This window comes from Colobus angolensis, unplaced genomic scaffold, assembly GCF_000951035.1.
Source record: "Colobus angolensis palliatus isolate OR3802 unplaced genomic scaffold, Cang.pa_1.0 Scaffold48, whole genome shotgun sequence".
In the NCBI taxonomy this organism is placed as follows: domain Eukaryota; kingdom Metazoa; phylum Chordata; class Mammalia; order Primates; family Cercopithecidae; genus Colobus; species Colobus angolensis.
The window spans coordinates 8,894,431-8,907,216 of record NW_012118265.1 but is presented as its reverse complement, the minus strand read 5'-3'; the positions used below and the strand labels follow the sequence as shown (position 1 = coordinate 8,907,216).

Genomic DNA, 12,786 nt, shown 5'->3' with positions numbered 1-12,786 from the left:
CAATGAACATTTTTATTTCTTCTCTCTCTTTTGGCCTCAGTTAACCTTTGTTTAACATATTATTATTTAACATTGAAAAAAATACCCAACTTTGCCAGGTAAGCAAGGGATTTTGTTGCATAAACAATACAGTTTTTCTGCTTACCTGATATAGCCACATTTTTTCAATATTAAATAATATATTAAGAGAGAGACTGAGGAGAGAGATGACAACTTGACATAAATGATATAAATGTGCCAGATTATTGGCTGCACACTCTAATCTATAGATACATTATTTGAGGTAGAAAGTCAAATGTTCTTGCCTGTGAGAGTGGGAGGATTCTGAATTCATATAATAGCGAGGAGTTCAGTGTCACTGAAGTTATCACTGCAAATGGAAGAGTAGAGAAATAAGGCTTTTTAGGTGTCTAAACAAGGAGTTCAGATTTTTATTGTCTAGGAGATGAAGAACTATTGGTGGATTTTTGAGCAGTGATGGGACATGGTCATTTGCAGGGAAATAACATTCTTGGAGCTCTGGAGATAAATTTGATCAGGCAAGACCTGCCTTTAGAGGTCTTAATCTTATGTCAATTTTTTTGGGGGAAGATGCTCACAGGGTCACTCTGCAAAACTTTTCCAGCCAGATCCCCAAATTAAAGTTATTCCAATGAGAATATAGAGAATAGTCTAGGTCAGTTACATAAACCAGTTTGGACTTTGAAAAATGAAATGTCCTATTTTTATACACTGCTAATAAAAATAACAAACTTATGACTGCTTTCTAAAAATTCTAGGTAACATCGAAACTTCTGTATTGTTTTAGTTTCTAGTATATTTATATTAACAATTTTTTGTTTTCAGAATAGTTCAAAGAAAGGGGCACTATTTCATTTTATGTTTTTCGTCTGTAAAGTAATAAAGAACTGTCTACATTTCATGTAGACTTTCATTTCATCTTTATGCAACTCCCATGAGCAGGTATTATTATCCTTATTTTAAAACTAAAGAAGCTGATTCCCAGGTGAAGCAACTTGGCTTTCATTACAGAAAGAGCTGGAATTTGAACCCAAGTCTCTCCAACATCAAAATCCTTTCTTTCTAATATATCACCCTTCTCCTTGATAGCACTTGTATAGGTGGAATGTTGTTCTTCCTCTGTACACCTTCTTTACAGAACATTTTCTTCATGTTATCTAAAGGCATGGTACAAATTAAAAACCTGTGAATCTCTGCATTAGGATAATTCAGCTTACCTAATTGTTTAGGTCACGTAGCCCCTTGTTTCCTCCGTAATAATAGAATAAAGAAGAGCCAGAGGAGTTCTGCTTTCCAATGACTTACATCACTCTGCAGACAATTGGCAGCCGGGAGACGGGCAGCTGCCACACTCTTCAGATTTCTCTCTATTTAAAGTTCAAAGAGACACTGGATAACAAAAGAAAGAGGTAAGCGTGGCCTGACCTAGCCACCCACCAACAGGAATAATGGCTGAAAAAGGTAAGATTTAAGGCATTGGATTCTCTTGGCAAAAAAAAAAGGCTTCTTGACTTTGGTTTAGTTATGTTTCTTGGTATTTCCCAGTTACTCTAAAAAATGTGGCATCTATGCTAAATGACCATTAACCATATATGTTAGTGTGGCTGCAAAAGTGCATTAATTATGTAATTTGTGGATCAGACCTATAGGTTATGAAAATTTTTAAATGATCAACAAAGCAAAAGAGCTTAATTTTGTTTATGCTTATTTTGAAAGGTGAATCAAAAATCAGTTCTGATTTCAATTCTGAGCCAGAATTGAAGACAGTTAAGTTCTGTGTCAGATCTGCTAGTATAATGGCTATGTGAGTTTGGAGAAGTCCCTATACCTCTCTAAGTCTGTTTTCTGACAGTAAAATGAGAATATTGGGCTCAGTCATCTGTTCCACATCTAACATTTTTGTTCCACGTCAAACTTTTTTCTTGTTTTTAAACATTTTTTGTATTTATATTTTATAGTTATATAAAATAATTGATTCCAATTTGTCAAAACAGGTTGAATATATACTATATCTAAGAAATAGCTTTTAAATATTTACAGGAATTTTTGCTTCGAATCTTGACAATGACCTTCTGAAATATGCATATTATCATCATGCCCATTTTATAGATAAGAAAACTGAGACATAGCAGTTTAGTAAGTTGTTCGTGATCACTGAAGAGTGGTGGAAGAAAACTGAGACATAGCAGTTTAGTAAGTTGTTCGTGATCACTGAAGAGTGGTGGCACCAGGTGTTTAACCTGGACAGTCTTTTCCAGAGCACAGTGTCTTCAAGAACACTTCCAGCTGTAACTACTTTGACATGCTCAGAACTGGACAAGAGAGAAGCATTTTACAATTACACTTCATATTTAAAAAGATGTTTTGTTCTTATTTGTGGTAGTAATGTAAGTGATATATGCAAAGTATGTTGTGCTTTTATATATTTCTATTTCCAAACAATTCCACAGGTGTTAGTAAAGTTGAAAATATTAGTGTTAAAAAACACTAATGGAATGTATACTTTGAGTGTTAAAATGCACAGTTAGTGCAACGGGTACTATTTTATAAGGAAAATAAATAATGAGATACTGACTTTTAGGGCTTTGTGATATGTAAATTTTATTAAAATATGCATGTATAAAATATAAATGCACAATTAAAGGGTTAATATTAATTTTCAAGTTCTTTGAAATTGAGAAAAATACAAAGCCACATACATAGACAGTTAAAAAAAAAATACTTTTATGTACTTCCATTGTAGTGGTACCTTAATTCATAAAAAGGCTTTTGTCCAAATGAGAGTAAAGGGCATCTCATGTTGTTTGCTTTATCCTTAAGCAATACCACATGTCAAGTAAAGAGAACAGTTTTCCATTTAGTGCTTAATGCCTTATACAAGGTCACGGTGAGACGGAGAAACAAGAAAAGCACGTTGAATGTTGTCTGTTAAGAGAGACTCTAGCATTCTTGGAAAAATAGAAGTATTAAAATTCATTTCAACTTCAGAAAGTTTGCTTTTATAAGAGTGTCTTCTAATTTTAAATGTGTCTCATCTCCAAATGATTTTATTTTAATAGCATTTTTTATAATTTCACATTTTAAAGTGATGGAAATTATAATAGGAGTATACTTGCTAAGAATATGTATTCTCTCTTTTAACTAATGGCATAAGATCTAACTGTATTTTGCAGTTAAGAATATATCTGAGTCCTTAACACAGGGACATTAATTCTATAGAATGTTTTTCTGTGATCTTTCTAAATCTTTTTGTGTGATGCATGTGTAGATTTCTGTGTGTGTGCATGTGTATGTTTGCTTGAAAGAACAAGAATTAAATGCAGTGAATACTTGTAAAAAGATACTTGTATAAATTGCTTTTTACAGGGAAGAGTACAAATAGGAGGCACAGGAGGAATCATATAACAAACGCCATTTATATGTGTGTTGGATTATTACTGCCCATTGATTCAGGTTCAGTGCCGGTTGTTATAATGAATAATTTTTAAACAATAGAAATTCTTTTCTGTAGTCAAGAATGGTTATATAATGTATGATACTTTCCTTTTCCCTGTGATATTTAAAATTACATTCAGCTATGGAGGCCAAGAACTGTTCTCAACACCTTTCCCTGTGTTATAATTATTTACTTTAGTGGAAATTGCCTCAGAGTTGTATTAGATTGTTTTTTATTTAAATAGCTTCTGTATGTGTTATTGCACAAATGCATAGATGTGTTCTGTATACACTAAACACACACGGTGGTTAGAGTTTACAAAACTTTGCACATATGTTATGTCATTTGACCTTCAAAACTATTCCAGGAAGTAGATAGCACAAGTTTCATCATTGATATTTTACCAATAGGAAAGTTCAAGCTCAGAATTGCCCAAAGTCACATAACAGTAAAAGATCTGTGATTTAATTCAAAATACCCAGGATTTATGGCAGTCTCATGTATTCTCTGTAGAAAAGAAAAAATAATTATGTATGGGTATAACTAGGGAGTGTGTGCTTTTTTTCTTAATGTTACCAGATTCCTTTTATTCTCTTGACTCAGAAAAGTCAATACTAAAATGACCAATATAATCTGTTTTCTACTGTTTATTTTAAAGCAGGGTCTACATTTTCACATCTTCTGGTTCCTATTCTTCTCCTGATTGGCTGGATTGTGGGCTGCATCATAATGATTTATGTTGTCTTCTCTTAGAAAGGTAAGGGTTTTAATAATTGAATGCTGTTTTATAGTCTAAATTACTCCAGAAACGATTTTTTCTATTTTACTAATGGAATGTTTTGTCATTCAGGCAAGAAGATATCACATTGACATCATTTAGAAGAATTAAAAAAACTATGAACATGACTGATTATTAAATGTCTCATGTTAAACAATGAAATGTTTGACATCACTTTACAAACTTGGATTATAAACTGTACTTTGGTGTGCATAAGAATTTCTTCAGGACAATGAGAAATTATGAGTGAATTTCTCTATATTCTGAGTGAGAAAAATGTTTAGCTATGATGAAAAATGCATGACATTAAAAAAGTTTGATAAATTTAATCACATTACAAAAAATTCTCCCCCCTACCCTCTGGAAAAAACTATAGAGAAAGTTGGCTAAGGCTGTGCACGGTGGTTCATGCCTGTAATCCCAGCACTTTGTGAGGATCCCTTGAGCCCAGGAATTGGAGACCTGCCTAGGCGACAGAGAGAGACTCCATCTCTATGAAAAAAAGAAAAAAAAAAAATGGGCTGGAGATAAAAACAGACAATTCACAGAACATATACTGTAAAAGTACACTTACTTAACCTCTTGTTCGCAAAAAGAGAAATGTAATTAAAACTACACCGAGGAATCATCGCTCACTTATCAGATGGGAAAAAAATAAAGATGTTTGACAACATATGTGTTGATAAGGCTGTGTGCAATTAGACATTCTCATACATTGTCTTTGGGAATTCAAAATGCTATATTTTGGGGGATGTTTGGCGGTACATATCTATCAAAATTATATACATATCTAATTTTTGACTCAGCGATCCCTCTTCTAGGAATATGGCAATTTCCACAGGTACATGAGCAAAAATAGAAAATGACTTATATACAAAGCTATTTATTCTGGCATACTCTGTTTAGCAAAAACCTGGAAATAAGCCAAATATCTTTTAAGAGGGGATTAACTGAACAAACTGTGGTATGTCTACATAATGTAGTACTTATGCAGTTGTAAAAAGGAATGAAAAGGATTTTTAGATACTGATATGATGAGATCTCCAGGACAAAGTGTTAAGTGAAGAATCCAGCTATAGGACAATGTGTGCTACCTTTTATATGAGAGAAGAAGGTGCTATACCAGTGTGTACATGTATTTGTTGAAATTAAAATATTGTGAGGACAAACAAATGGAGGCTAGATATCTCTGAATATGTCTTGTTTTATAGTTTTTATTTTTGGAATCATATAGCTATTTTATAAGTTAAAAAGAAAAAAATTATTTCTCAAAATTTAAAACAAACTAAAGCAGATCTGATAGTATATCAAGTTGTGGCATAACCTCACAGAGAAAAGACATCTTTCATGCATCTTTATAACATAGCATATTTGACTGTACACTTCTTATGGGGTAAAAATCTTAACCACATTCAGTCGTCTTTTTGTTCATGGTAATATTGATTTGGTTTGAAATTAATATCATCAGCATAAAACTCAAATAAATAATTTGTGATATTAAATCTGAATTGCAAATATCAGTATAAACTAATTATTTTTCTTCTTCTAAAACAAAAAGTCTATTCAAACTCTGTCCACTGGAAAAGCCTGGGAGGAAGGAGTCCAGTCTGTAAGTCCAGTCTCCACTCAAAGGAGGCAGGGATCCCTGCCCTAGTCTGGGGCAAAAATGTACAATGTAATCTGCAATTTCATACTGAATGGATTAGTCTGATTATACCTGAACCCACTGATTAATTTAACATCACCAAAAATATTACAACTCAACATTGTCTTCCTTCTGATAGGCGATGGTAGAAAGTAGTGCCACTTATGAAGTATTCTTGCCAAAACAAGTGAACCTGAAGCAGAACAAGTTTCTGGATCTATCTAAGGCTACTCTAAACGAAATCATGAAGATATATTCTGCCAAGTCTAAAGTGTGGAAAATTATAAAGGACACATGATCCAGTTTTTCCAACAAATAACTAGCATTAAAAAGTGAGGTGGCTCACGCCTGTAATCCCAACACTTTGGGAGGCCGAGGCAGGCGGATCACCTGAGACCATCCTGACCAATGTGGTGAAATCCCGTCTCTACTAAAAACACAAAAATTAGCTCAGACATGGTGGTGCGTGCCTGTAATCCCAGCTACTCGGGAGACTGAGGCAGAAGAATTGCTTGAACCACGGAGTCGGAGGTTGCAGTGAGCTGAGATCATGCCACTGCACTCTAGTCTGGTGACAGAGTGAGACTCCGTCTCAAAAAAAAAAAAAAACAAAAAAAAAAGAAGTGAGGTGGGAAAGGAGAAACTATTATAGAAATAAAGAGACTTAAAATTATAGCCAACAAATGAATCAACTACAAAAGACACATTTTTGGAAGTCTGTGATAAAGATATTAAAGAATTGTTATTAATTCTAGACATTACATGTTAGGGTTTGAATATGGTTTATTTTTCTCCACCAAATCTCATATTGAAATTTAATTCCCAGTGTGGCAATTTAGGGAGGTAGGGACTAGTGGCAGGTGGTTGGGTCATAGGGATAGATCCCTCATGAATGGCTTGGTGTTTTTCTCTTGGTAATGAGTGAGTTCTCACTCTCTAGAAACTAGGATGGCTCCTTAGAAAGTGATTGTTATAAAGCCGGAATGCCCCTTGGGCTTGGCTGCTCTTCACATATGGCCACTTACCTGTTGACCTCTGCCATGTTTGACTCAGCACAAAAGCCTCACTGTAAGCTGAGCAAGATGTCAACACCATGCTTCTTATAAAGCCTGTGGAATGAGCTTATTAAATCTCTTTTCTTCGTAAGTGACCCAATCTCAGGTATTTCTTTCAGCAACACAAAATGGACTAAGACACTCTAATAATGACTTGGAATAGAAAAAGCTCTTATCTGTTAGAGAGAATACTGAAATAATTGCTGGTTAGATATTAGGATATCTTTACCTTAAAATATTCCTATAGACAACAAACTAAAAAATGAAGTGGGAAACATTAAATAAGACAGGCAAAATGTTGACATTTGCTTAACATGAATGATGCTCTCACAAGGATTTATTATACTCTTTATTCTACTTTTGTGAATATTTAAATTTTTTTTTTTTTTTTTTTTTTATTGAGACGGAGTCTCGCTCTGTCGCCCAGGTTGGAGTGCAGTGGCCGGATCTTGGCGCACTGCAAGCTCCACCTCCCAGGTTCACGCCATTCTCCTGCCTCAGCCTCCCGAGTTGCTGGAACTACAGGCACACACCACCTCGCCCAGCTAGTTTTTTTGTATTTTTTAGTAGAGACGGGGTTTCACCGTGTTAGCCAGGATGGTCTCAATCTCCTGACCTCGTGATCCGCCCGTCTCGGCCTCCCAAAGTGCTGGGATTACAGAATATTTAAAAAGTTTTATAAGAAGTTTCCTTTTTCTTCCCGGTGACTCTGTGTTGCAAACCGTAACTAATACAAGTAAGCAAAATTACATAAAATAAAACATAGTGCTGTTCCTGAACCTCACCCTGGGAGATTCTGATTCAGCAGGTATGCGCTGGGACGTGAAATCTGCATTTTAACAAATTCCTCCAGGGATACTTGGGCACACTAAAATTTAAGAACCGTTGTTTTAGAGAAGTGGTGCTCAGACTTGAGCGCACATCAGTATCCTCTGGAGAACTTGTTAAAACACAGATACAGATAGCTGGACATCATTCTCAGAGTTTCTGATTCAGATCTGGGGTGGGAGCCTATGAATTAATTTCTAACAAGTTTTCAGGTGATGCTGCTGCTGCTTCCTTGGGATCTGTATTTTGAGAACTGCTGTTCTAGAAGGGAGCTGATTTCTTCCTCATAACTTTCACACTATCTTCCATTTGATTAATTTCTCTACATAAATTAATCCTCATCAAAAAGTTAGAAAAAGCTTTTGCTCCATTCATTGATTCTGATCTTTTAAACTTGACTAAACACTTCAAAAATGCTTCTTAAATATATTTAGAGAAATATTTACAAAATTTAAGCAGAAAATGTGCACAAAATTAGGCTCAACTCATTTCCTTAATGACTTGCCCTAATTTAAGATTTCTCCAGACCTGAGAAAACCTAACTAACCTTCAATCAGAGGTCTTGCTGGAGTTGACTCCTACAGACTTCTCGAAGTTGATTGTTAATATCTTCAGGAATTTTGTATTAGTCAGTGTCTCTTCCGTAGCTTGAAACTGGTCATGGAGGAGTTATGTATACCACAAAAATCAACAAATGCTATATGTTAGGACTTGTTTCGCTGAATCGCCAGCTCCTAAACATTTACCAGCACACCACTGCCTTGAATCCCTTTGTCTGATGCATATACAGGTTTGTCAGGGATTCAAGACCAGCCACTTTTGAAAAAAAATCTTCTTGAGGTAATTAGAAAGATGATCTCTTCATTTACTTGAGCTTGTTTTGTGCTATAGACTTTAATGAGAGATCTGTGAAAGCTATAAGCTCTCCTAGAAACCAAACGTTCATAAAACATTGCAATACTATTTCAAGGTGTTTATGGACTTCCTGAAATCTACAGAAAAGACACCTCGGGTTAAGTAACTCCTTAAGTGTTTCCTACTTTCTGAAGCCCTTAGGCTTTTTCACAACTTGGCTCCAGTTTCACCTGGAGTTAAAGACATGACCTCATATTTAAGCTTTCTTTCTAGATAAAGACCAGTTTTTCTTTTATCCCTTTTTAAAAAAATTATTATTTATTGATTTATTTTAATGGACAAAAAAGCATTTATTTACGGTGTACATGATATTTCAATATATGTATAAATTATGGAATGACTAAATCAAATTAACATATATGTTATCTCACATAATTATCCTTTTGTGGTGAGAACATCAAAGTCTACTCTCTTGCCCCAGTCAATGGCACATGCCCATAGGTCCTAGCTACTTAGGAGGCTGAAGTGAGAGGATCACCTGAGGCCAGGAATTAAAGCCTTTGGTGCATTATGTTCATACCTGTGAATAGCGACTGCACTGCAGCCTGGGCAACACAGCAAGACCCCATCTCTAAAACAACAACAACAACAACAACAACCACCACCAAAACTACTCTCTTACCAATTTTTAAGTACATGATACATTGTTATTAACTATAATCACTGCATTGTGCAATGGATCTTCTGAACTTATGTCTCCTGTCTAACTAAAATTTTGTATCCTTTGACCAACATCTTGAATCCCTACCCACTCCTCCCTCAGACCCTGGCAACCACCATTTTATTCTCTGCTTCTATTTTTATTTAAAATAGAAGTTCAATTAGAAAGTTAAATAAAATAGTTCAATTTTATTTAAAATCCACATGTAAGTGATATAATTTGGTACTTGTCTTTCTGTTCCTGATTTATTTCACTTAGCATAATGTCTTCTAGGTTCATCCGTGTTGTCAAAAATGACAAAATTTTCTTCTTTTTAAGGCTGAATAATATACCACTGTGTATATATACCACATTTTCTTTATCCAGTCACCTGTTGATAGACACTTTGGGTGCTTTTATGTCGTGGCTGTTGTGAATAATGCTGCAATAAACATGGGAGTATAGATGTCTTTTTGACATACTGCTTTTATTTCCTCTGGATATATATCAAGTAATGGGACTATTAGATCATATTATAGTTCTAATTTTAATGGAACCGTTTTCTGTAATGGAATACTGGATGTTTCTATTACTTCTTTCTACTGACACAACTTGGCATCACTAGTCAGCTTTTTTGATTTCTTTGATTTTTAGAGAGACAGGGTTAGAAAACATAATATTATGGCAACCTATGTCCTATGTTTGTCAGAGTAACTTTCTTTAGTCTGGAGTATTTTTCTCCACATGTACTGGTCCTTTTCTTTAGCTCATTGAGGCTATAGCCTAGCTCATTTCTTGCTCAAATGTGTGCACAACTTCCTCTGAAACACAGAAATCTTCAGTTTCAGTTTTCCCACAAATCCTTTTTTTTTTTTTTTTGAGGCAGAGTCTTGCTCTCTTGCCCAGGCTGGAGTGCAGTGGCATGATCTCAGTTCATTGCAACCTCTGCCTCCTGGGTTCAAGCAATTCTTGTGCCTCAGCCTCCCAAGAAGCTGGGATTACAGGCATGCACTACCATGCCTGGCTAACTTTTATATTTTTGGTAGAGAAGAGGTTTCGTCATGTTGGCCAGGCAGGTCTCAAACATCTGGCCTCAAGCAATTTGCCCGCCTCAGCCTCCCAAAGTGCTGGGATTACACGTGTAAACCACTGTGCCCAGCCTCATAAATCTTAATATTGTATCTCTGACAAAGACTTTCTTATTTCAAGAGCTCAATATTCTATTCTCCATCACTTTAAAACAGATTATAGAATTTTTTTAAAATTTATTTTTTATTTCAATAGGTTTTCAGGAAACAAGTGGTGTTTGGCTATATAAATAAGTTCTGTAGTGGTGATTTCTGAGATTTTTATGCACCCGTCACCTGAGCAGTGTACACTGCACCCAATGTGTAGTCTTTTATCTCTTGCTACCCCCACACTTTCCCCCAAGTGTTCAAAGTGTTGTTCTTATGCTTTTGAGTCCTCACAGCTTAGCTTCCACATATAAATGAGAGCATACAATGTTTGATTTTCCATTTCTGAGTTACTTCACTTAGAACAATAGTCTCCGATTCCATCTGGTTTGCTGCAAATACCATTATTTCATTCCTTTTTATGGCTGAGTAGTGTTCTATGGTATATATACATATACCACATTTTCTTTATCCACTCATTGATTGATGGGCATCTGGGCTGGTTCTGTATTTTTGCAATTGCAAATTGTGCTGTTATAAACACGTGTGTGCAAGTATCTTTTTCATATAATGACTTTTTTCCCTCTGGGCAAAAACCCCACCTAGTAGTGGGATTGCTGGATCAAATGGTAGATCTACTTTTTGTTCTTTAAGGAATATCCCCACTCTTTTTCACAGTTGTTGTACTAGTTTACATTCCCACCCGAAATGTAAAAGTGTTCTGTTTTCACATCCATGCCAACATCTACTATTTTTTATTTGGTCATGGCTATTGCAGGAGTGAGGTGGTATTGTGTTGTGATTTTGACTTGCACTTCCTTGATAATTAGTGATGTTGAGCATTTTTCCATATGCTTGTTGGCTATTTGTTATCTTCTTTTGAGAATTGTCTGTTCATGCCCTTAGCCCACTTTTTGATGGGATCATTTGTGTTTTTTCTTGCTGATTTGTTTGAGTTCTTTGTAGATTCTGGATATTAGTTCTTTGTTGGATGTATAGATTGTGAAGATTTTATCCCATTCTTGGATTCTCTGTTAACTCTGCTGATTATTTCTTTTGCTGTGGAGAAACTTTTTAGTTTGATTAAGTCCCATCTATTTATCTTTGTTTTTGTTGCATTTGCTTTTGGGTTTTTGGTCATGAAGTCTTTTCCTAAGCCAATATCTAGAAGGATTGCTCCGATGTTGTCTTCTAGAATCTTTATGGTTTCTGGTCTTAGATTTTAGTCTTTGATACATCTTGAGTTGGTTTTTGTATCAGGTGAGAGATGAGGATCCAGTTTCATTCTTCTACACTTGGCTTGCCAATTATCCCCGCACCATTTGTTAAATAGTGTACCCTTTCCACACCTGGTCCAGATTACAATTTCATTCTGAGGCAAATACTCCCCCACCTGCCCAACAATTTCCTCTTTGAAAGGTGGCTGGAGCTAAGAGCATTGTCAGAGTGCACGTATCATTTTCTCTCTCAGACCTTTCCCAAATTAATCAATGCTTAGGCCTTAGACCCAGAGGGGCCAAAAGGCTGCCTTATTCTCAATATGTATTTTATCATTCAATCTGCTCCTGACATTAGAAAAAAACTCCAAAAGCTAGATTCAGGCCCTTAAACCCCACAACAGGATTTAATTAACCTTGCCTTCAAGGTGTACAACAATAGAGAAGAGACAGTCAAGGGGCAATGCATTTCTGAGTTACAATTACTTGCCTCTGCTGAGAGACAAAACCCAGCTGCACCTCCAGCACACAGGAACTTCAAAACACGTAAGCCGCAGCGGTATTCCTACAGGACCTCCTCCCTCAGGATCGTGCTTCAAGTGCTAGGAATCTGGCCATTGGGTCAAGGAATGCCCACAGCCCAGAATTCCTCCCAAGTGGTATTCCATCTGTGCAGGGACCCACTGGAAATCAGACTGCCCAGCTGACCCGACAGCCACTCCCAGAGCCCCTACAGCTCTGGCGCAAGGCTCTCTGGCTCCTTCCCAGATCTGCTCTGCTTAGCGGCTGAAGACTGATGCTGCCTCATCGCCTCGGAAGCCCCCTGCAGCATCACGGATGCCGAGCTTCAGGTAACTCTAACAGTGGAGGTAAATCCGCCTCCTTTTTAATTGATATGGGGGTTACCCACTCCACATTACTTTCTTTTCAAGGGCCTGTTTCCCTTGCCCCCATAACTGTTGTGGGTATCAACGGCCAGGCTTCTAAACCTCTTAAAACTCTCCAACTTTGGTGCCAACTTGGACAACATTCTTTTTTGCACTCCTTTTTAGTTATCCCCACCTGCCCAGTTGCCT

At 36.2% G+C, this 12,786-nt stretch overlaps 1 long non-coding RNA gene across 1 annotated transcript; it reads left to right on the top strand.

Moving 5' to 3' along the window:
• Window positions 1-1,326: 1,326 nt before the first annotated feature.
• Window positions 1,327-4,905, top strand: LOC105523940. Its single transcript, XR_001003673.1, has 3 exons — window positions 1,327-1,482; window positions 4,116-4,214; window positions 4,308-4,905. It is a non-coding gene; the product is annotated as an uncharacterized LOC105523940 (long non-coding RNA).
• Window positions 4,906-12,786: the final 7,881 nt, after the last annotated feature.